General features: G+C 36.6%; 1 pseudogene; it reads left to right on the plus strand.

The window, feature by feature from the left end:
• Positions 1 to 20,168: 20,168 nt before the first annotated feature.
• On the plus strand, positions 20,169 to 21,420 carry LOC104619435 (annotated as a pseudogene).
• The last annotated feature ends 263 nt before the right edge of the window (positions 21,421 to 21,683 follow it).

The following is a 21,683-nucleotide window of genomic DNA, read 5'->3' on the forward strand; positions in this document are numbered from 1 at the left end:
GTTAGCTAGAGGCATGGACAGGTCTTAAAATTTAAATGTTATTATTTCTCACCTCTCTTCCTTCCCTATCTACCAGTTCAATATTTGTGTAAGGAGCATTCTGTTCCTCTTTTTGATTTGTTTCAAGCTTTCTTACAATCAAGGAATTTGTATTTGACCCCAGCTTAAGGCCAAGGTGATAACATGTGTGATGGGAGTTCTATGCTACATGAGAGGGAGTCTGTTATGAAATAAAGAACAATCCTTAAAGCTTAAATCCCCCCAAAAATAGACAGGAGAGTGATACCAGAGTGGCACGTCTTAAATAGACCAAAAAAGGATACTTTTAACTTGATTACTGAACAGAAAATTATTTCTAAATCTGTCTTTTCCTGAAGAAAACATGATTAACTTTAAAAAAACACTTTCCTTTAAATTCTTCTGGCAGCACTGTGTTTTAGGTTGCTCATTTTCTTCCTTCCCAACAAACTAAGCAGGAATATTGCATAAATATATTTTTCCTTGCAGAATAATTAGGTGTCTATATATCTATATAGGCATGTATATATATACCTATTCTCAAAACAAAGACATTGATTACTTACTCACTGTTAAGGCTTTATCACAGCAGTCCAGTTGCTCATACCCGTAAATGAGTCTCAAAACTGTGGAGTTGGAAGATTCCAAATCTCTGGCATATTTGAAAAACTGACAGCATGGTGGTGGTAGAAAAAAAGGTCTTTCCTCTCACTTAACCACTACTTGTACATGTCTGCCCATAATTATAATAAAAGAAGGAAGATACTTGTAACTATGTTTTCTAGTAACAATATTATCATGATCAAATTCTGACTCCATAACTTCCATTTTCCTTTATAGTCTCAGCACTGCCAGTAGAACTCATTTGATCAATAAAACGATGAACCGGCATAAAAATAATCAAGGGGCAGGGTTTAGCCTTTAATCCCGTTTTTGATCATAAGACCCTACATTTTCCTCCCCCTCCTTCAGAAAAGGATCTTCACTCAATCTATGGTAAGAACTTTTAATTAAAATACTTACATTACACTTTTTACAGATAGCTTATCTTGATTCCTTTTTGGAAAAGTGCTATTTCCTACTTTTATCCCTGAGATAAAAAAAAAAACCTATTACAACTTCTGTAAATTTATTTTACTCCTAAGTACTACTGCAGAAGTGTCAAAATAATTAGGTCAAGTAGCGGCAATAAGCCCAACAGAAATAAACAACTCATCTTGTGATTTGCCACAAGATATTTCAACTGCAGTTTGCAGTTTAAATTTTGTTAAATTTATGCCAGCTACTTTAATAAATTGAAAACAATAACACTTTTAATTTTATGTAATACATGCATTAAAGATTTTATTCTTTGTTTAAGAAGATATCAAATCATTCATTCTGTCCACCCTCCTGCCTTTTCCTAAAACAGCTGAGAAGGAAATCTGTCTAACCTCAACAGCCTCTGAAAATTAAACAGAACAAAATATCTTGGAATGACTACAAATTTGAAATTAGCGTGGCATAAGGCCAATATTTATTAATCAGAAAGGGTAATACTATCATCTAGTATAAATCATACAGTTCCATTGGCATGTAAAATACATTTTTTACAAGATAATTCTTCAGTCTTGCACCATTTACTATTAACAATCTACTTGAAAATGTCTTTTATATAAATACGTGTAGACATATACACATACACATCCATATACATACACATATGTGTTTGGCTCATCTTTTTATTTTAAATGGCATAACATTTAGGGAACATGTATCACAGTAAGGAAGGCTGTAGTTATACCTTCACTTCTCTGCAATTTCATCATCTCTACTGTCAAGCTGTGTGCAAACACTAAAGAGGCACTGGGAATGCCATTTTGCCTGAAGAAAAAATCCTGAAACTCCCTCCCAAACTGAATAAAGAAAGAGACAAACACAGCCACGTTCTTGCTTTGGACTGGAAAGCTTGATCTGGATATCTGTGAATCTGAAAGAAAGGACAGATAGAAATTCTTTACCCTGAGTGTCTCAGAACTATGCTTTGCAGGGGTTTTGTCCTGTTATCGTGTGACTAGCTTGAGGTGGATGATAATGTAGGTTCTGTGCCAAATCCATTAGCATCAGGATGAATTTCTTTCTATTAGTGTCAATGGGCTTTGGATCAAAGTGCAGCAGAAAGTCAGCCATGCAGACCCTCCGCATCATTATTCTGCACCTCTTGTAGGAAGCTGCTGCAGGTGCCCTAAGACACTGTTATAGGGATCTTCACTCGGAAAACTGTATAGGAAACTGCTTTTCTCCCAAACCATCTTTAGTTTTTGTATCCTTGCATACTTAGTCATTGGCATATTCTTCATATATGTTTTATTATGGATGATCTATGAACATGAAAAATTGCAATATTTAGCAAGGAACTAGAATGCAACATACATTTTGATCAATATGGTGCATAATGAGCCTCTTTTCAGCAGGTTGCATCATTACTTTTTGCCATGAACTTCTTACTGTTCAGCAGAATTGTGAGTGACTAACGAGAGGCTAAAAGGGAGAAGGAAAGAAAGGACACAGAAATAGAAAACTGAAATTAGAAGTGATATCTTAAGCACCAAAACCTATCTGAAATTTATGAGTATCCTTGCTTAAAACCTTGATCCTGCAACAGTTAAGCAAGTATGTAATATTACACCTGCGTGCACTTCCTGTGATTCTGTTGACTGGAAATGCCTACATGGGTAAAGACTTGCATGGGTTTAAGCTTTCTCAAGACTGTGGCATAAATTCAACCAGTTGCTGGTAACTGATCTAGAACCACATTCTTCCTGTTGATAATGGTAATGGTTTTGAACTGATGTTAGGGTGGGGGTGAACACTGGCAATAGAAAGGTGAGATATTTAAATGGTATTAAAGCCAGCATAGACTGCTAGATTCAATATTTTTTTTCAATCATTTCTTTCTGCAAAGAAATGATATAAATAATTCAGATATAAAGCAACAAGTAAGAGGCAGAAAGCAACAAGTGGATCACAATAAAGTTACAGTACAATATTGTTAGAAATTTTGAAAATGTCCCATGAGTTTCCCAATTTGATTCTAAAAGTGAACAAATATTGAGCTTTAGGAAGAGTTTTCCTTAATTTAAAGAAAAATATACTACTCTTCTAAGAAAATATAAACTGATTTGTAAATCAGAACAGATAACATGGTTACTATAACATGAAATAAAAATGTCTGAAAAAAATCTTTTTCTGGTTATTTCTTAGGGGTCTCACCTGTATGAACTCTTACAGATTTCTGCTTCCTACAGCAGGTATTTTGCTTTTCCTCCAAATCTCTCCATGACTGTTAGTTCATAAAGTGATTAATGCAACTTGTAAAAATATATCAGAGCAACAGGGGTTTCACAGTTAGATCTTATATCCTCTGTTCCTGAGACTCATAATTTCTGATCTGACAGTCTGAATTAGAGAAAAAGTGTCTTTCCCCACTTTCGTTACCATCTGTTCCCTGCTCACACATAAATGGAAATCCTTTATATTCCTTTTTTTGATAAAACTAACAAAAAAAAAAAAGGAAAAAACACCTGCAGTTCAATGGAACTTGTTCATGATTTCTTGTAGCATGGGAATTTTTTGGCATGTTCTAATTGGAATTAATCAATAAAACATATTTCTGTAAATGGTAATTTATCTGGAACACCTCAGGCGTACTTGAGACCTTGAATAAACAGTACATACAAATAATTATAGCACTAAGAAGAAATAATGTTTATTCACAGGAGAAATTAAATGGAAGTATTTTTCTCTCAGTTTTATTTTGAATTATTGTCACTAGAAGTGACAAACCCAACTGGAAATCTAAATAGGTTTTGAATGGCTTAGGGTGTTCAAGAGCCTACATTATCTTCTATTTTCCAATTATACTCAGAAGAACTTCTGAATCTAGAATGTTTTGGAAAATGTGGCTGCCTCTTTCTGTAATCATGAGAGGAGGCATTCAGAAGCACCTACAATGCAGTTAGCATCTCTCATTAGAAGCCAAAAGGAGACGGACTGAAAACTGTCCTACTTATTAATCCCCACAAAAAGACTGACAGACCTACATAAGCTCTATGAAGGCTTCTTAAATTTGGTGAGGAAACTGCTGAGGGGCAATGACTGGAGGCTGTTTGAGCATACATGAGAAGTATCATTCATGCTTTCTCCTTTCTCCAACTGCTTCCTAGGCATCTGCTTTTGCCCGTGTGAGCGGGAGGATAAAGGTTGAACTGGGTTCCCTGAGCTTCCTGATCCTTCTCTCCATTCAGCAGCAGTTCAGCAGAGAAAGAAACACTTAAATGTGCAGCCACAGTTTGAAACTTGTGTGCCAGCCCAGAGAACTGGCATGCCCGCAGGAGGAGTGAGCAATAAACAGCACACCACAGATTTATTACTGCAGGTTTACTAATGTGTGAGAACTCTGTAAGGTGTTCCCATAGGCTTTGCATGATTTATTCCCTTTGTGAAACTAGCCTATACTTGGCAAGGACTAGTGGTGCAACAGAAACGGTGGAAAATCAGACCTTCAGGAAATGAATCTCATTCCTGAACAAAAACCAAAACTCTTCCATCAGTGTGAGATAGGAACACCTGCTTTCATGGGCATGGATGGAGCATTGCATATTTCAGGTGTAAACTTGGTAAGGGACACTTGTTCTGAGTCAAACTTCCTCAGAGGGGACAGTGAGGCACCAGATGTGATCTAAGCAAGATCTAACAGTTAAAAAAAAATTTATAACATTTGTTAAATAGTAATAGAATGTTATTAATAAATAGTAAGTGTGAAATTTAATTTCGACATTGTTTTTCATTCTTTAAAATGACAGGCCACAAATATAGTGTCTTAGAATCAGGCTAGAATCAGACTGCCCTGGGGAGTATTTCTGCCCCTTCGATGAAAATAGAGATTTTCCAGCATTTTCTTTTGATACAGGGGATCCAGGAGAGAAACAAAAGTGGCATATGTGTCACTCAATCTATGCAAACATAAGCTTTTTTTCATTTGAGGAACGGACAAAACTGCAGAACTGTCCTTATTTCAACTGAACCACCTCACTAGCTTCTGAACAGTACAAACAGGGGTGTTTTCTGTAACTCCACAGCATATGATTGCTCCATTATTATGACTATCATGTGGAGATTGGTGACGAGTGGTGTCCCTTAGGAATCCATATTGGGACCAGTACTCTTTAATTTCTTCATCAGTGACATAGACAGTGGGATCAAGTGCACCCTCAGCAAGTTTGCAGATGACACCAAGCTGAGTGGTGCAACCTGAGGGATGGGATGCCATCCAGAGGCACCTGGACAAGTTCAAGAATTGGGCCCATGTGAACCTCATGAGGTTCAACAAGGCCAAGTGCAGGGTCCTGCAACTGGGTCAGTGCAACCCCTGGGAACAATACATGCTGGGGAAAGAAGGGATTGAGAGCAGCCGTGACAAGGACTTTTGGGTACCGGTGGATGAAAAGCTGGACATCAGCCAGCAATATGTTCTCGCAGCCCAGAAGGCCAACCATATCCTGGAGTACATTCAAAGAAGTGTGGCCAGCAGGTTGAGGGAGGTGATTCTGCCCCTCTACTCTGCTCTGGTGAGACCCCACCTGGAGTCCTGCATCCAGCTCTGGAGCCCTCAGCACAGGAAAGACATGGACCTGTTGGAGAAGGCCAAAAGGAGGGCCACAAAAATAATCAGAGGGATGGAGCACCCCTCCTACAAGAAAAGGCTGAGAGAGTTGGGGTTGTTCAGCCTGGAGAAGAGAAGTCTCTGAGAGACCTTATCGCAACCTTTCAGTGCTTAAAGAGGGCTTACCAGAAAGATGGGGACAAACTTTTTAGCAGGGCCTGTAGTGATAGGACAAAGGGTAATGGTTTTAAACTAAAAGAGAGTAGATTTCAACTAGATACAAGGAAGAAATACTTCCCAATGAGGGTTGTGAAGCACTGGCACATGTTGCCCAGAGAGGTGGCGGATGCCCCATCTCTGGAAACATTTGAGGTCAAGTTGGACGGGGCTCTGAGCAACCTGACCTAGTTGCAGATGTCCCTGCTCATTGCAGGGGGGTTGGTCTAGATGAACTTTATAGGTTCCTTTCGACCCAAAGATTCTATGATTATTGTTATCATTATCATTGTCACAATAACTTCATGTCCTAATCCTGAAAGAGTACCTCACTTCTCTACGTGATATGCAAACACGAGTGTGAAAAAGATGACTGTTATCAAAAGAATTGTCCCATAACAATACATTGCAATTGTAGCTCATTTCTAATTGCTACCAGCTACTCCCTAGTACAGCAATAATGGTCATCCACAATATGCGCCACAGTAGATTTAAGTTAGTGTTTCATTTTATAGGGATTGTTGTATAGAATTTCTAAATAAGTGATGTCTGTAATCAGTTTGTGTGGAAACTGGTTTCTCAGATTTAAACCTCTCTTAATTACTCTTCATTATTTGGCCAGTGGTTTTTACAAGTATTATCAATCACAAGGTGAAAGGAGCAAAAACACATTGCTTGTGTCTTGTATATATTGTGGATTTTCTAACACGTGTGTATTGTTTTACACAGACTTTTCATGTTCTTTGTTCTATCTGCTCTATTATAGTCATTCCTTTCCAAATTAGGAAGATTATTATTAATTATATTCTAAAAAGGCATTACTAGTGGAGGTAAAAGGATTCAAATACTGATGGTTATTGGGGGGCATGTTGTTAAAATTGATATACCTGAGGTCTTTGTATATGTATGTACAAAACAAAGTAAGTCTCTGCATGTATTATCTGATCCAGCTCAGTAATTACAAACTTTGGTTGACCTAATAAACACATTTCTTTTGTGTATGAACTGCATAAGCACAAAAATACATTTATACCCCAAAATGCAATGATAAGCACATATAAGAAAGCTGTACAAGCCAGACACTAAGTTTAGAGAGGTGGGAATATAAAGTTGAGGATCTTAGGTTTGGAGAGGTGGGACACTGAAGAAAGATGAGAAAAGGAAAACAATAGAAAGTTGGAGACAGGATTTTCATAGAAAGTTCTGACGTTAAACTTTCAACTGCTTAAGAAAAGAGACCAGATTTTACAAAAGGATGAACATATAGTGCCATCCACCAAAGATATTGCAACAGTTTATTTAGGTGCTGAATTTGGGCATGCAAGCAGCTTTCAAATGTCTATCATGTAGGAGTTTGGGAAAGACAGATGACTATTTTCTCTTTTGTGATACCATTTTTATTATTTTTTGAATAATAGTTAATCCTGCCGAGATCAGAATGGTAGCAAGGACATAATTACTTCAAAAAAGAAGGACTCCCTGTTCAAACTTACTTTGAATTTCACTGATAACATAGCAGTAGCAATATACAAGACTGGTGTCATTTCATCCCAGGGAAAAAAAAAAAGGGATAAGAAATATTTCCATGCAAAGTTCTCTTTAGAATTTTCAGTTTCAGACCACTGGCAGATTTAGTATTTATTCATACTTCATACATTTTAATTTAATATCAAAGCATTTCATGGAAATTAAACCAACAATGTGTAGTGCAACAGTTAAAATCAGTAACATGCTTACGGTTCTGTTATTAATTCCACAATAAAACTCAGTGATAGAAGAACAGGGGTAATAATTAAACATCCAATATCCCCATTTACATACATATAAACCGGGATTCTTCTGCATCAGTGGAATAAAGATTATTGTATTCATTTAAAGTAGATGTAGACTGTCATCAAGTTGGAAGATTTTCTAGGTAAAATGTGTTTATGGCAAAGTAAAGTGAGATATGATTTACTGTCAACTAATCTAACAGCAGTTAAAGATTTGCAAATTTGATTTCTATCTATGGTCAGGATTTACACCTTAGTTTTGAAGGAGTTTACCAACCTGGCAGACTTCAAGCCTGATTCACCTGCTCTGCAGGAATAGTAAAGTCTTCATTTAACTTTAAAGCCAGTTGGAGAATCAACTTTTGTTCTTTTATCAAGACAGTTTCTTAAATTGACAATTCAGGCCACAGTCATATCAGGTCATAATAGAATTTAGTGACATGTTAGAAACAGTGAGATACCTAGTTTCAGAAATTTAAATTGTTGTTTTAAGGTATTTTTGTGTTCATTTTGAGCTCTGTAATATGCACATAGTATACTAAAAATGTTCTACTGTTGGAATATGTTTAAAACTGTCATCAAGCTTGTCCCCTTTTGGTTTGAGAACTGTCTACCAGACCATAGTTTTTTCTTACAGTATTTCCACCTTATTTGTTATTACATCTGCCCTATTTCATCCAGATTGGAAGCTTGCATTCTAAAGAGGAAAAAGAATGAAACATTGTCGTCCTTCCTCATTATCAATGTTTCCCAGCAACAATAATGTGACATAGTGCTGCACATTATGCAAATATGCCCATTTGTTTTCATAGTCCCACTGCACTTTACAAACTCTTATGAATCCTCTACTGGCTTATCAGTGAATAATCGATTCACATAATATTTCATTAACAGAATAAAAAATTACAATACCTTTTAGAGCAATATGTACATTTAAACTCACAAAAAAAGTAGAACTTCTTTGCATGTACAAATGTATAACATAACCACCAGAAATGACCAAGATATTATATATGAACTGATTTAGTCTCTAAACAGTTCTAGTAGTCAAATTATAAAATTAGATCATACCTTTTAATTGGGTATCCAGATTGGTAAAACTTATATATTTTTATTTGTATAAATTTACATTTTTATTGTAACTTTAATGATCTCTAGGGGACTTCTATATTTGTGTCTTTAACTGTGGAATAAAATGTGTATTTAATTTTATTGCTATTAATCTTATATTTCTGCTGATAGGTACTGGGAATTCAGCATTCAAGTCCCTTTTCTTTTAGTTTCATCCTAGAAATTCAAATCACAATTGATACATGAATATTTATTCAAGTATTCACAAGCTCATCCAAAAAATGTATTTGATAGAATACAACTATCGAAGTGGAACTTAGCGTGACACAAGCCTCCATCAGCACGCTAAACCTCAAGAGGAGTGAAGTTGAAGCATTCTGTTCATGTATCATGCCAGAAAAATACCGTGTATCATCAGTACAGTTTTTTCACATTACTTGTAGGAAAAATCTCCTTCTTTTGACTTCTTTGTGTATAGAGAAACTCAAGTGGTGAACAGGTTTAGTAGGGAGGGAATTTTTTTTGCTAACTGCTGAAAAACTCATGAGCTAGAGAAGATAGATTTAATTAATTACTCTTACAGTCTGCCTGCTAACTGGTTACAGCCAGGTGTAGCTTAGAGCGGTTATGAGGCTCCTCTACTGTTTAAGACAAAAGCCCGAGGCTAACCCAAGAAACAGAAGATAGAAAACTAGATTTGCTCCACACAGATGCTTTAAGGTATACTCCATACAGCTGAGAAGTTATGTCTTACCTTAAGCATATGGGTCATGTCAGTGATATAGTAAGAGATAAGCATCTAACATCTCTGTGTACCAAAAGACAGTTGCAGAATGTTACTTCAGTTCCTTCAGGCCATTGAACTCAGATTTCGATGATAGTTGAAAATTCAGAAGACCTATTCTGCACTCATTGGATACATAGAGAAATATTAACTCATGTCCAAGGACACAGTCTTACTGGAAAGTCCATGTCCTTACGTGATGTATGTAAATTTATCTCCTTTTTTTATATAAATATACAAAAAAGCTCAATACATGTGACTAGTGTCTGGGTCTTGATTAAGATCTTACAATGGTGATCTACCTTTTGGGGATGATATCTGATCCCCAACTGCTATGCTGGGATCCCAGATACTGAAGGATACAGGAGTACAACTGGAAATTGTCTACCCCGTTGGAATCCAACTAGTAATGATTAGATTCCATTCCTCTTTAAAACTATTTTCTCTATAGATATCTGCTGTAGAAACCTGCTGGCAAGCAGAAATAGAAATACATCAATATATATCAGCAGGACTACAAGACAGATTTCTGTGTTTATTTCTTATTGTGACATTGGAGTGAATAGTGACCTTACAAGAACGTAGACAGATGGATATATACGGATTCCTTACCTTGGCTGCCAATGAATAATGGCAGGCAACAGCAATCTAAAACTTCATCCACAAAAAATTAAATACTTAATGCAAGTTATACAAGTGAAAAATAAACAGATATGAAATTTTAAATATTTCCTGCCTTCTTTTTAAAGGAATATATCCTATTTACAGAAGGTCATAGAGAAAAATTAGACTGCATTAATTTCTTTTTTTAAAATAGCTCTTTAATTCCAGAAGGAATTGTAGCAGTGAAATGGCTATTTAATCAACAGCAGTGTGGTGCATTTCAAAAACGTAGTTTAATTTTCCACAGACAGGGAAAGGTTGGAGGGGATTTTAGGCAGCATGAATAATTTTGTCTGTGCTTCCACTCAGCTTCTGTCAGACTTACACTCTAAGATCAAAAAAAAGGCAAAATAATCCAGCTATGTAGGCAGCATCCAGAAAGTAATTTCACTGTAATGTGTATCAATTTTCTCAGCAGAGCTCTAACATAAAATTTGGTTGAACAATAGCTTTAAGAAGTAGTTTTTAAAACAACACTTCTTATAAATTATGTGGTTCCAGTGGAAGAAAAAAGCTTGACTGGGTTGTAACGTACACCTCTCAAAGAACATTATTAAATAAAGTGGGTTTTGTTTTTTTTTTCCTCTTTTTTTCCCCTTTTTTCTTCCTCCTTGGGAAAATATTCTCTAATCTGTTCCAGGTTTAAAGTTAGGTCTTGTTCAGATTAGTAATTAAACATTTTAAAATACATTTTCATTTGCCTAGTGCTTATCCAAATTACAGAAAGGATAAATATTAAAGACATATGAATCTTATATGCACTGAACCTAGGCACTCCGATTGTTTCTCTCTGTGAACCATACAGAAGGTATGGCTGAGTTGACAGAAAATAGGACAAATTAGTCACCAGTGTCTTAAACTTAGAAGGTACAGCGGATGCCTTATATTCTCTAGAAGGTAGTGTGAATACAATCTTAAATTACTACTGTCATTTTATGTTGCAGGTATAGCTCATGTTAAATGTACTTCATGGTTCCAGGATAATTTTTCTTGTTACTACTTTGAGAGTTCTGACATGAAATTCTATTCCCCTTAATGTGAATGAGTTTTGCCATTGAATTAAATGGAGCTAAGGAGTCACCCCAGGTAGAAAGGTCGAACACACTCTGATATTAAAACTGCTTAGATAAATACTTTGAATGATTTGTTTATCCAAATGTTGCTCTGATACAGTGCTTGTTTTAAGCACCAGAAAAGATGTATATTTTTCTCCTTTTATTTCTAAAAATCTATAGTTCTTTAAAAATTGATTTGTGTTTCAAAATGAAACATGTCATGCTTTTGAAACATATATTACAATTTCTCACTCCTCAAACTTTATAAGTCAGTTCAATGTGATCCTGTATTTAACATTGCAATGTTTTGAAATAGGTTGCAGAGTAATGAAGAACCAAGCAGGTACTAGAAAACCAGATATAACCACCTGTGATTTTATTCCCAGTTAACACTGAGGTCTGTTTGTTCTTATCCTTTTGCAGGGTTGTAGAAGATCAAACACAGGAAAGATGAAGGGCCAGAGGTAAAAAATAGTAACTTTCCTGACATTTAATTTTCCAAAAACCTATGATGTAATAGGCAAATTTTGTATGGAAAGAATATGCCACACAAATATTAATTAATGGAAATTCCTTTTTTATTACAAGGTTTTCTTTCTTGGTACTAGGTCATCATCAAGCTTTTTTTAAGTGAATATTCCTAAAAAGGAAAGATCTGAAACTTGCAAACCTTCCTCCCACCTTGTAGTCTTAATTGGCAGTCAGGTAATTTATTTATTTATTTATGTCTTTCTTTTTGCAGGAAGGCTTTTTCCTGCTGTCTTGCACAACCTTGGACATATGGAATAAAAATATTTCCATGGCACCACTTCAAACAGTAAAGGGAACAGATTCTTTATTGTTTTTCATACTGACTTCACAAAAAGAAGTTACCCTATGCTTTGTCCTACTTGTCCTCCTGTATTTCCAAAAGAAAAACGTCAAGTTTTTTGATCTGTGATATATGATAAGCTTAGGGAAAATCGTAGAATCATAGAATCATAGAATGGTGGGTTGGAAGGGACCTTTAAAGGTCATGCAGTCCAGCCTCCCCTGCAGTGAGCAGGGACGTCTTCAACCAGATCAGGTTGCTCAGAGCCTCAGGCCCAACTTGACCTGGAATGTTTCCAGGAATGGAGCATCTACCACCTCTCTGGTGCAGTGTTTCACCACCCTCATTATGAAAAATTTCGTCCTTATATCTAGTCTAAATCTACCTTCTTTTAGTTTAAAACCATAACCCCTTGTTCTATAGCTATAGGCCCTGCTAAAAAGTTTGGCCCCATCTTTCTTATAAGCCTCTTCAAAAAATACCCATTGTCAACTACGCATACAACTAGAATGGTTTTTGATGGCTTCATAGGAGCGGAGACTACAAAGTTTCTTTTCTAGTATGTGTTTATACACTGATAATTCATTGGATGACAATATTTACAAATGTTTAAATAAATATTCCAAAGCTGCCCTTCAAAAGAAGAGAACAGTCAGTTTTTGGGAGCCAAACCTTATATTAATATCCTTGGTGGCTGACAGTTAAAATGTTCCCCCTCCTGAAGGGAAAAAACCAATCTTGACAGTATATGTAAAAAGAAATGAGATGGCCATAAATTGTTGATATTACTTTGTTTAACATTTTTTTAAGATGGATATTATAAGTAAAACTGCACTTTAAATGTTAAAAATTAGATCCTCGGTGGCTTTTTTAAATCATAGGAGTAGGTGAAAGCATACATATCTATGATATGTTGAAATCCATTTTAAAAAATTCAGTAACTATGAAAAATTATGATTTGAAAGCCTAAAAGTCTGAGAATATTTTATAATATTATTTAATGAACTTGTCTGTAGTTCATGAAATCTCAGAATCGCTGTAACTGTTTCAAAAACATATTCTAAATATAAATTATGCATTCATTCTTAGTAAAACAAGGTCATTAGATGCTAATCCTATTAAAGCACGGTTTCCAGATCTGTTATCCTGGCTCTTCCTATAGCATAACTGCAGGATCTCAAGTTGCCTGATATGGGCAATAATGAATTTCACTGGGTAAGACTGATCTCTAGGCCCATGTAGAAGGAAATAATCTTCAGAGATTTTTAGAGGAACGGGTTATATGTCTTCAAACAAGGTCAATCTCTATGATGAAATACAAATTTGGTTTAAAAGCCAGGGTGCTTTTTTTTCTTCCAGCCTGAGTAGAACACTTAACCACACTATTTATTTCAGATGACTGACACATACACTATGGTGAATGTAGAAATAATGGCTTAAAACATATCCCCAATATTTTTCCCTCAGCTTTTCAGTTGATCACCTCAACAGCTGACTTGACAGTAGTGCTGCATACTGTTCACAGCATAGAAAAGTTCAGTGTTTTAGCATAAATCTAACTTCACCCAAAGAAAATACATTATACCTCTCTCTTCTAGTAAATATGCCTGAGGATAGACTTTTCAACTCATAGATGGGGTTTTTTTTCAGATACTCTTCGACTAAATTTTGCAGATCTATCACTTGATCTCTTCAGTGTTTGAGCAAAAATTCAGCTTTTCAGACTTCCAAACATTTCAACATCACATCAGGTAATAGCATGAATTTAGCATAATAGAAAATTGTCTAAAAACATAAATTTATGTATTAAATCCCAAATGTCCCCTAAAAGTTAATCTGCAGTAATTGGCTACTAAGCACAGAGTCATATTTAAATTACATATATGTAACTCTTCATACTTTTGAAAGTTAAGACTCTGAGATGACTGGTTATGATTAGTCAGGTGAATTTACGATCATGAAAGCATAGTCTTACATGTAAGTAAGAGCTGCTGAACATTCCATGGACTGCCATCTCTTATTTTAGATGTTTCTCAAAATTATAACTAAACTGTCCTGTGTTACTCTGATGATACAACCAAAATACATATCTGTTCCTTAATGATTTTTTTCTTTCATTTCAGTTAAAGTAGTAGATTGTATCTGTTCAAGATAATCCGTAGCTCATTAATAGTCAGTTTCTTTTTTTTAATGATGAGTAATTTTTATTTTTGTTTAGTATTAGGGAGAGATTTCTCTTGTAGTGACACCAAAGCCTCTCTGTACCCTGTGGATCTGAGAACACTCCATGGTTTTCTGTCATGTAAGGTGAACATGTAAGCTCCTCTACCTAGCAGCTTATGAAGTAGTACTGTCTTAGCTTGTGCACAGTGCAACACATGATTGCACAGACACAACTTAGGAGGGATGGTCTTCATGTTAATGTGAGTCCAGTAACATCCCAGGAAACAGACATGCATTAAAAGTGCTGATCAATCAACACTAAGGACCTGATATAAAATCAGGAATTGAAAGAGAATTTTCCATGCACATTAAACCTTAAAACTTGAAAACAAAAGTCTCATCGTCAAGTGTCTCACTGTAAAAAATTTTTTTCTTATGCCCAATCTAAATCTACCTTTTTTTAGTTTAAAATCATTACACCTTGTCCTGTCACTACAGGCCTTGGTAAAAAGTCTGTCTCCATCTTTTTTATAAACCCCCTTTAAGTACTGGAAAGCTGCAATAAGGTCTCCCCAGAGCCTTCTCTTCTCTAGGCTGAACAACCTCAACTCTCTCAGCCTTTCTTTATGGGACATTGTGGTACTATGAAGTGTGTAAAATTCCTGTGTTATCTGCAAATAAAATATTGAGGAAGACAAGCAAAGATAGAGCAAGACATACCATTCACAGTACTGAAACATTGTATTCACAACTTACGGGAAATTACATGAACAGGATGCCTATAGAAGAATGCAAGCTGTTGCTTGGACTTCATGCAGGTCCTCTATACATGACAACATTTTCCCTCTAATTAATTCTTTGACGAAAAAGGAAAATTTGTTATTTCAGCTTTTCATGTTATATATAGATATTTTTCTTCACTTTACTTCCAAGTTAAAAATTCTGAACTGCATGACCCAGAGTGCTGTACAGATCTTTCCAAACACCTATATGCTCATTGTGTGACTTGGGTAGTTTCTGCTGGGGAAAAAAGAGAAAAGAAGAAAAAGGAGAAGAAGAAGGAGAAGAAGAAAAAGAAGAAGAAAAAGGAAAAGAAGAAGGAGAAGAAGAAAAAGAAGAGGAAGAACGAGAAGAAGAAGGAGAAGAAGAAGAAGAAGAAAAAGAAGAAGAAAAAGAAGAGGAAGAAGGAGAAGAAAAAGGAGAAGAAGAAGAAGAAAAAGAAGAAGAAAAGAAGAAGAAGAAAAAGAAGAAGGAGAAGAAGGAGAAGAAAAAGAAGAAGAAGAAGAAAAGAAGAAAAAGAAGAAGAAAAAGAAAAAGAAGGAGAAGAAGAAGGAGAAGAAGAAGAAGGAGAAGAAGAAGAAAAGAAGATGAAGAAGAAAAAGAAGGAGAAGAAGAAGAAGGAGAAGAAGAAGAAGAAGAAGAAAAAGAAGAAGAAAAAGAAAAAGAAGAAAGAAGAAAAAAAGAAAAAGAAGAAGAAGAAAAAGAAGAAAAAGAAAAAGAAGAAAAGAAAAAAAGATATTGTGTGTCTATGAACTACTCATGGCTCCCGGAAGAAGATGGACCTACCAAGATTACTTTATGCTGCGCATTTTGCTTGATAACATTTGAAAATGCAGATATGGTAGAAGCTATAATATGTGTCTGTACTGTCCCATACTCTGCATTATAATATTGTCATGTCTTCTGTGTGTATATGTTAAATATAGCACTTTACCCACTCTATTAGTGAAATAATAAAAAAAAAGGTTTAGAAACCAAGTCTGTTTTCTCAATACAGTCTCTGCCCATTTTGTTTTACACCATGCTAAAATTCTTATGAAAGGGACCCTGTTTCTAGTCAATATCTGAAAGAATTACAAAAAAAATTAAAGTGCAAGTCCACTCAGGACATTCTTCTTGTTCTAAATATCTTAATATGGCAGTCTCACTGATAAGAAACATCCTGTTTTAGAGGTACCCTAAAGGGAGCATCTCTGGTATATATAATGAAGCAGTGAGCATCACTACAGCTTATGCTGTCCTTGTATTTAAATTGGAAAACATTACAGCCATCTTTTCTGCTGGAAATCAAATTACAACCACAACCTGTAATGAGATGCCCAGAGAAAACATCGGTAAATACACAGTTTATGTTTCAGGAGATCACAGCTGGAAATTGATCCAGGCTGGTAGTCATTGCAAATCATTCTCTGTAATTACAAGTTGATGATATTGGCTCTGCTGGACACCTTCTTTGACCAGAAAACTTATACTAAGCTTAGAATTAACAGATCATTTCAGATGAGACAAACCAAAATACACTGCATTCTCTTTTTCTCTTAAAGTGCCTTTAAAGTAGGATGTGGACATAATTGTAGGTGAACATGATTCAAATGAAATCATTAGGAATTTGTCCCTTATCTATGTCCCTTTTTGCTCAGTACTCCAGCATATGTTTATTATTTTTATGCTCTGTTAAGAGGAAAAGGGGAAAAAATCATGGAAAATCTAAGGAAATTGAAGAATTCAGTCCAAAAGGAAGCGAGAGAGACAAGATGGAGTGAAATAAGAGGGAAAACTTCCAATTTACAGAAGGCTTTCAATACCTTCCACCCTCTCTTACATCGTTAATCTTATATAGGCTTTTCTTATAAATCAAAGAAATTGGTGACCTTATTTTCAATAAAATCTTTGCTTGCTAGGTAATATGCTCTAACTCTCATAAATCAGGATTATGTTGTGTTCCTCCAAGTGCATTTTCAATGACCCTCACTCCGCAGTACAAAGTATCACTTATTATATTTTAAATCATAATATATAATTGCCAAGTACAAAATACTCTGCAGTGGTTTGTGTTTTTTTACTCTTTAGGAGGAATAGACACGATACTGACATTAGAGCTATGAAAATACGGAATTCTACATCTCATGCAATTTTCATAATATAAGAAATGAATCAGTTTTGATTTCCTGTGTGAGATGAAGTCTGGGACACCAGTTCAAGAACGAGACCTTACTTCCTTTCTACAGAACATCACTATGTGATAAGAAATTTATTTTATATGCATAAATGAAGTTTTTCTTTGCAAGAAAACCCTTTTTTTGTTTACAGGATAATGTCTTCAAAGAAAGTATTTGCATAAAAATTGTATGTGTATGCATCTTGGTCATGGGTATTTTGCTGCTGACTGCAGAAGCTGGCCTGATATTGCTAAGTCAGATTCTGATTCTGCTGTTCCATCCCATCTCTGTCTGGTCCTGCTTAACCTGTGAGGGGCAGGGACAAGTTGATGTAAAGCTGCTCCCTCTACTGATACCTGTTAATACCTCTGCAGGAGATGTAATCCCCTCCTTTGAATATGTAAAACAATATAAAAGTCACAGTGACTTCCTCCCCAACAATATTTGTAAAGGTATTTTAATAAAATGTCTTAATGAATTGTTCCAAAATTAAATTCTGTACGTTATGGGCAATAATTAAATTAAAACAGAAGTTTTAGATAATTCTTTTTAATGTCCTGAAGAAGAATGCAGGTAGAAAGAGAAACCCATTGGAACTCCATGAAGAAAACCTAGCTTATCAGCTGTTCTGTCACCACTGTTAGTGGGAAGAGACAGGACCAAAGCTTGTTAATCACAGTATCAGCCCAAAGAACTATCTCTAAGGGATAGCACAGCTCCAAGACAGTTGTGGCTGTTATATTTTGCCCAGAATGAAGGAAAAAGAAAGATGTTTTTTATTTAAGCTGCAACTGGGAATCTGGTCAACAAACAGGATTTAACTTTTTTTTTTCTTTTTCTTTTTCTTTTTTAATGTAATATGTGTTTTTTCCTTTCTTAGTACAAGGGAATTTAATTTGGTTATTTTTTGTTGTTCTACTCATTGTAATCATTCTCTGCCTTTTGGAATGACACTTTAAATATGACGAATAACTTGTCTACAGAAAAAGCAGACTGTGAAAACCCAGTATAGATTCCTTCTATAGGATTCCCAGTTTAAACATGGACCCTCAGAGCCACACCTACGTAACAGCTTGTTTATTTTATACATTTATTATTTATATTAAGACAGCTTCAGTATATTTGTTAGCAGCACATGGAAAGGAATATTACAAGTTTTTGGTATAAATAAATGTATCTAATAGGTTATCAGTATTCTGTCACATAAAAAACGGTGTTCATTGCCTTCACTAGTCATCCTGGTGACAATTGTCTAACACAGTTACCAGAGACTTCAGAAGAATACATGTTTTTACAGAACTTAGTGTTGAACCACATTAACAGTATTTTGGAAGAATAATGTTTTGAAGGTATCATATATTTCAAATCTTCTTTTCCCAAATCCATTGCCTGGAATAGTATTGAGTACACTGGGAAAATCTATACAGCTGATATCTGAAGCACCCACATTATTGGCCACTGAATATGTTTCTTTTTGATGTAGATGCAGTAGAGCTCTGCTGATGTCAACCTCCAGTCTCTTATGTATGGGTGGTCCTCTCCAAATATGAGTGAGTGAGAATAATAGAGAGAAAGTTCTCATGTTTACATATTTCTTTCTCGTCATAACCATTTTCCCCACACCATAACAATAAGAAAGTTTATTGATAAAAACAAACTTTATATATTCATTATCCCCACAAAGTCACTCACTCAATGAAAAGTTTGTGACTGTGGCAGGTTTGGATGATCAAGCAGATATAAAACAGGATTGAATGAGTTCAGTCTACAAAGTAGAAGAAAGTTTCAAATAGTCAAAAACCGGGATTCAAGGATAGTCTCTGAAATGAGAAGGTGGAAAAATACTATTAGAATGGACCTGAATAAATACAAGCTAAATTTGTGATAGTTAAGGACAAGGCCTAGGATTGTGTTTCTACCATTTAATATAAAAACTTAACTAAGTATTGAAGAATTGACTGAATTTCATGTGAATCTACAGCTTCGCATTAAGTTAATTGATTAGACCAGAATAACCTACCTCTTATTTACTTAATTTAAATGTATAAAGTTCATTGCATTGACCTAAGTCATACAGGATGGTTTTCTCTGTTGTATGTTCCTTATTCTGTTGAAAAATACACGCTAAGTTCCCAATAGTTCCAACTGTGCTTATCAGATAATTGATTGGGTGCATTAAAAAAAAGTGAAAAATTATGGAATTTATTGTATTTCCCACAACGCTGGGAAATTCAGAGTGCAGCCTGTGCCACTGCTCCTTAAATACACAGCGTGGGGGGAAGTGCTGTCTGTGTATATGTGAGAGACTGAACCATGGGGCATTTGTCCCAGAGATTGTTTGTCTGGGCAAGAATTCCATCCGCTTGATGGGAGTGGCTGCAGGGCCACAGAGACCTGTGATTGGTGCTACAAGGCCCAGTCAGGCACCATCAAGCCATGTGATCGTTGCATGAGGATCGGGACTGGAGCCACGTGAAGCACACGCGCATGAGCAGTTGGGCAAGTACATGTCATTGTCATGGAAATTGCAGCCCTTGAATGAGAATAAAAGGGACTGCCAAGACAAGCCCTCGTGCCGGTGCCGCCACCATCACCCACCACTAAAACGTTGAGAAGCTTGGACCCCGGGACACCGCGGATCCATGGTGGTGACTATCCTTGCAACTCTATCCCAAATGCTTGCTTGATTTCTGTCTTTTTATTCCATTCTGTCCTATCACTACTAATTTCTTACTTCTGATAATAAGTTATCGTTACTAATTTTTTATTTTGTTTTTGATAATAAAAGTTTTTTTGGGTATATGGCATTTGACCTTTTTTGTGTCTTAATCTCACTCTCGAGATCATATTGAAACCTCCCCCGACATTGGATCATAACATTTAAATTGGCATCACGGACAGGTTCCATTGAGACGAGAGTGCTGTATTATTTCCAAAATAAATGAGACCTCTCAGGAAAGTAGGGGTGCGGGTCTGTGTTTGAAACTTACGTGCTGCCTTCCTGAGACGACCGCTTCCCCGCCTTATATAGGATGAGTGACCTTAAAACTACCCCTTTGGGGAGAGCAGTTCTGTTTGAATTTTTAGAAAAATACAATGCATGACCCTCTGTACCTGTGATGGGATGGGCTCAGGGAAGTTGATATAATTTGCAGAGTGTGGTTGATCGAACAAGTGCTTTGCAAAAAGATGCGAGAGTAAGATCAGGCAGGGGAAAATCGATTATTTGTGCTGTTCTTGGTGCCAATTTGGCTGCTGCTGTAGAGGCGAGGGAACGCTGCTGTGCTGCGGAATCCCAAACTGTTGAATCGCTCCAAAACCTCATTCGGTCCCTTCAGGGGCAAGTGGCTGATTTAAAGGAACAGCTTGAAGGACAGAGAGATCGGGTGAAACATCTGCAGACTGCTCTAAAGGAGCAGCTCCTTGCGGGCACTGCCCACAAGGAAATACACCCAAGGTCAGGAACTGGTTACCCTTTTGACGATTTGCAGGCAGCGAGAGGAAGAGTGGAGAAATTAGAACCGCCTTCACTGCGACCCTTGGTTAAGACCGAGTATATTTATGGTGACAATCAGGATCAGTCCCCCTAAGTCACAACCAAGGAGGTCCCTTATACTGCCACTGAGTTGTCGAAGTTAAAAAAGGATTTCAGTCAAACCCCTAGAGAGACCAAGACAGAGTATGTGTTGAGTATCATTGTCGGGGAGAGATCAGATTTTGCTGAGTGAAAAGGAGGTGGAGGGGTATTGGGGACCATGAGTATTTTTAATTACTGGGGATCGCTGCACCCCTTGGTCTTTAACCCAGCGGGCAGCCTATTGGGCGGGGGATTTGAACCCATTGGAGGGGGAGGATCCCCTCACAATTACAGGGACTGTCAATCAATTGGTGGAAAATGTGCAGAAGGCAGCTTGTTTGCCGGTGATGCATGATCGAAAATTGGAGCATATGCAGAAGTCCCCAATGATGATTCTGGTAGACCCCGAATGAATGACTCTCCTCATAAGGGGACTCCCCGATTCCTTAAAGCCGATCAGTATACAATTACAGGGGAAAATACAAGCAATGCCTCAGGGCGAAAGGGTTGTGGCTGCTTTAGAAGGACTTACGCCTGATCGGCACCCCTGGCCCCTGGATAGGAAAATCTGGACGTGGGGGCAGGTGGCCCAAGAATTGATTAATTACAGGTGCAAGTATGGCCCTGTTAACATTCCAACTACTAAAGCAATCTGTAGGGGCCTGAGGGGAGCTGAAGTGAAAATGGTTCTGCACTCGGGGGGGTGAATAGAAGAACACCCCTCAGAGGGAGGTACATCCCAAGTAAGCGCAATAGCCTGTGGGCAAAGGGATGGTGTCCTGATTTCAGCCAGGATAGAGTTAATTTTCTTAATGGAAGTTAGTGTGAGGCTGTGTCTCGGATTTGGGATAAGAAAATGTAGATAACGTGCTGAATTTTCAGTTGTTGCTAAGCAGTCAAGGACAGTCCAACTTCTCGTGCTGGCCTGTCAGCAAGAAAGCTGAGGGTGCACGGGAAGCTGGGAGGGGAC

This window comes from Phaethon lepturus, unplaced genomic scaffold, assembly GCF_000687285.1.
Source record: "Phaethon lepturus isolate BGI_N335 unplaced genomic scaffold, ASM68728v1 scaffold4794, whole genome shotgun sequence".
Classification (NCBI taxonomy): Eukaryota; Metazoa; Chordata; class Aves; order Phaethontiformes; family Phaethontidae; genus Phaethon; species Phaethon lepturus.